We start from the raw sequence: 5,000 nt of genomic DNA, 5'->3' as shown, positions 1-5,000 counted from the left end.
AATAGTCTAATATCTTCATTTTTCCAACATACGTAGCTATTACCCTCGAAAACTTAAACTTTTGAAATAGGAAAAGAGCCTTTAATCACATTTTTACCATGTGCAATCATAAATAGTCTAATATCTTCATTTTTTCAACATACGTAGCTATTACCCTCGAAAACTAAAACTTTTGACATAGGAAAAGAGCCTTTAATCACATTCGTTACCATTTGCAATTATAATATAGTCTAATATCTTCATTTTTCAACATACGTAGCTATTACCCTCGAAAACTAAAACTTTTGACATAGGAAAAGAGCCTTTAATCACATTCGTTACCATTTGCAATCATAAAATAGTCTAATATCTTCATTTTTCCAACATACGTAGCTATTACCCTCGAAAACGAAAACTTTTGAAATAGGAAAAGAGCCTTTAATCACATTCTTTACCATTTGCAATCATAAAATAGTCTAATATCTTCATTTTTTCAACATATGTAGCTATTACACTCGAAAACTAAAACTTTTGAAATAGGAAAAGAGCCTTTAAGCACTTTCTTTACCATGTGCAATCATAAAATAGTCTAATATCTTCATTTTTTCAACATACGTAGCTATTACCCTCGAAAACTAAAACTTTTGACATAGGAAAAGAGCCTTTAATCACATTCTTTACCATGTGCAATCATAAAATAGTCTAATATCTTCATTTTTCCAACATACGTAGCTATTACCCTCGAAAACGAAAACTTTTGAAATAGGAAAAGAGCCTTTAATCACATTCTTTACCATGTGCAATCATAAAATAGTCTAATATCTTCATTTTTCCAACATACGTAGCTATTACCCTCGAAAACGAAAACTTTTGAAATAGGAAAAGAGCCTTTAATCACATTCTTTACCATTTGCAATCATAAAATAGTCTAATATCTTCATTTTTTCAACATAAGTAGCTATTACCCTCGAAAACTAAAACTTTTGATATAGGAAAAGAGCCTTTAATCACATTCGTTACCATTTGCAATTATAAAATAGTCTAATATCTTCATTTTTTCAACATACGTAGCTATTACCCTCGAAAACTAAAACTTTTGAAATAGGAAAAGAGCCTTTAAGCACTTTCTTTACCATGTGCAATCATAAAATAGTCTAATATCTTCATTTTTCCAACATACGTAGCTATTACCCTCGAAAACTAAAACTTTTGAAAAAGGAAAAGAGCCTTTAAGCACTTTCTTTACCATTTGCAATCATAAAATAGTCTAATATCTTCATTTTTTCTACATACGTAGCTATTACCCTCGAAAACTAAAACTTTTGACATAGGAAAAGAGCCTTTAATCACATTCTTTACCATGTGCAATCATAAAATAGTCTAATATCTTCATTTTTCCAACATACGTAGCTATTACCCTCGAAAACGAAAACTTTTGAAATAGGAAAAGAGCCTTTAATCACATTCTTTACCAAGTGCAATCATAAAATAGTCTAATATCTTCATTTTTCCAACATACGTAGCTATTACCCTCGAAAACGAAAACTTTTGAAATAGGAAAAGAGCCTTTAATCACATTCTTTACCATTTGCAATCATAAAATAGTCTAATATCTTCATTTTTTCAACATAAGTAGCTATTACCCTCGAAAACTAAAACTTTTGATATAGGAAAAGAGCCTTTAATCACATTCGTTACTATTTGCAATTATAAAATAGTCTAATATCTTCATTTTTTCAACATACGTAGCTATTACCCTCGAAAACTAAAACTTTTGACATAGGAAAAGAGCCTTTAATCACATTCGTTACCATTTGCAATTACAAAATAGTCTAATATCTTCATTTTTTCAACATACGTAGCTATTACCCTCGAAAACTAAAACTTTTGACATAGGAAAAGAGCCTTTAATCACATTCTTTACCATTTGCAATCATAAAATAGTCTAATATCTTCATTTTTCCAAAATACGTAGCTAATACCCTCGAAAACTAAAACTTTTGCCATAGAAAAAGAGCCTTTAATCACATTCTTTACCATGTGCAATCATAAAATAGTCTAATATCTTCATTTTTCCTACATACGTAGCTATTACCCTCAAAAACTAAAATTTTTGACATAGGAAAAGAGCCTTTAATCACATTCTTTACAATGTGCAATCATAAAATAGTCTAATATCTTCATTTTTCCAACATACGTAGCTATTACCCTCGTAAACGAAAACTTTTGAAATAGGAAAAGAGCCTTTAAGCACTTTCTTTACCATGTGCATTCATAAAATAGTCTAATATCTTCATTTTTTCAACATACGTAGCTATTACCCTCGAAAACTAAAACTTTTGACATAGGAAAAGAGCCTTTAATCACATTCGTTACCATTTGCAATTATAAAATAGTCTAATATCTTCATTTTTTAACATACGTAGCTATTACCCTCGAAAACTAAAACTTTTGACATAGGAAAAGAGCCTTTAATCACATTCTTTACCATGTGCAATCATAAAATAGTCTAATATCTTCATTTTTTCAACATACGCAGCTATTACCCTCGAAAACTAAAACTTTTGACATAGGAAAAGAGCCTTTAATCACATTCGTTACCATTTGCAATTATAATATAGTCTAATATCTTCATTTTTTCAACATACGTAGCTATTACCCTCGAAAACTAAAACTTTTGACATAGGAAAAGAGCCTTTAATCACATTCGTTACCATTTGCAATCATAAAATAGTCTAATATCTTCATTTTTCCAACATACGTAGCTATTACCCTCGAAAACGAAAACTTTTGAAATAGGAAAAGAGCCTTTAATCACATTCTTTACCATTTGCAATCATAAAATAGTCTAATATCTTCATTTTTTCAACATATGTAGCTATTACACTCGAAAACTAAGACTTTTGAAATAGGAAAAGAGCCTTTAATCACTTTCTTTACCATGTGTAATCATAAAATAGTCTAATATCTTCATTTTTTCAACATACGTAGCTATTACCCTCGAAAACTAAAACTTTTGACATAGGAAAAAAGCCTTTAATCACATTCGTTACCATTTGCAATTATAAAATAGTCTAATATCTTCTTTTTTTCAACATACGTAGCTATTACCCTCGAAAACTAAAACTTTTGACATAGGAAAAGAGCCTTTAATCACATTCGTTACCATTTGCAATTATAAAATAGTCTAATATCTTCATTTTTTCAATATACGTAGCTATTACCCTCGAAAACTAAAACTTTTGACATAGGAAAAGAGCCTTTAATCACATTCTTTACCATTTGCAATCATAAAATAGTCTAATATCTTCATTTTTTCAACATACGTAGCTACTACCCTCGAAAACTAAAACTTTTGAAATAGGAAAAGAGCCTTTAAGCACTTTCTTTACCATGTGCAATCATAAAATAGTCTAATATCTTCATTTTTTCAACATACGTAGCTATTACCCTCGAAAACTAAAACTTTTGACATAGGAAAAAAGCCTTTAATCACATTCGTTACCATTTGCAATTATAAAATAGTCTAATATCTTCTTTTTTTCAACATACGTAGCTATTACCCTCGAAAACTAAAACTTTTGACATAGGAAAAGAGCCTTTAATCACATTCGTTACCATTTGCAATTATAAAATAGTCTAATATCTTCATTTTTTCAATATACGTAGCTATTACCCTCGAAAACTAAAACTTTTGACATAGGAAAAGAGCCTTTAATCACATTCTTTACGTTTTAAGTTTTAGTTTTCGAGGGTAATAGCTACGTATGTTGAAAAAATGAAGATATTAGACTATTTTATGATTGCACATGGTAAAGAATGTGATTAAAGGCTCTTTTCCTATGTCAAAAGTTTTAGTTTTCGAGGGTAATAGCTACGTATGTTGGAAAAATGAAGATATTAGACTATTTTATGATTGCAAATGGTAAAGAATATGATTAAAGGCTCTTTTCCTATTTCAAAAGTTTTCGTTTTCGAGGGTAATAGCTACGTATGTTGGAAAAATGAATATATTAGACTATTTTATGATTGCACATGGTAAAGAATGTGATTAAAGGCTCTTTTCCTATGTCAAAAGTTTTAGTTTTCGAGGGTAATAGCTACGTATGTTGAAAAAATGAAGATATTAGACTATTTTATGATTGCAAATGGTAATATCTTCATTTTTTCAACATACGTAGCTATTACCCTCGAAAACTAAAACTTTTGAAATAGGAAAAGAGCCTTTAATCACATTCTTTACCATTTGCAATCATAAAATAGTATAATATCTTCATTTTTTCAACATACGTAGCTATTACCCTCGAAAACTAAAACTTTTGACATAGGAAAAGAGCCTTTAATCACATTCTTTACCATGTGCAATCATAAAATAGTCTAATATATTCATTTTTCCAACATACGTAGCTATTACCCTCGAAAACGAAAATTTTTGAAATAGGAAAAGAGCCTTTAATCACTTTCTTTACCATGTGCAATCATAAAATAGTCTAATATCTTCATTTTTCCAACATACGTAGCTATTACCCTCGAAAACTAAAACTTTTGACATAGGAAAAGAGCCCTTAATCACATTCTTTACCATGTGCAATCATAAAATAGTCTAATATCTTCATTTTTCCAACATACGTAGCTATTACCCTCGAAAACTTAAACTTTTGAAATAGGAAAAGAGCCTTTAATCACATTCTTTACCATGTGCAATCATAAAATAGTCTAATATCTTCATTTTTTCAACATACGTAGCTATTACCCTCGAAAACTAAAACTTTTGACATAGGAAAAGAGCCTTTAATCACATTCGTTACCATTTGCAATTATAATATAGTCTAATATCTTCATTTTTTCAACATACGTAGCTATTACCCTCGAAAACTAAAACTTTTGACATAGGAAAAGAGCCTTTAATCACATTCGTTACCATTTGCAATCATAAAATAGTCTAATATCTTCATTTTTCCAACATACGTAGCTATTACCCTCGAAAACGAAAACTTTTGAAATAGGAAAAGAGCCTTCAA

Source organism: Artemia franciscana, unplaced genomic scaffold, assembly GCF_032884065.1.
Source record: "Artemia franciscana unplaced genomic scaffold, ASM3288406v1 Scaffold_5196, whole genome shotgun sequence".
Lineage (NCBI taxonomy): Eukaryota > Metazoa > Arthropoda > Branchiopoda > Anostraca > Artemiidae > Artemia > Artemia franciscana.
This window is presented reverse-complemented; position numbering follows the sequence as displayed.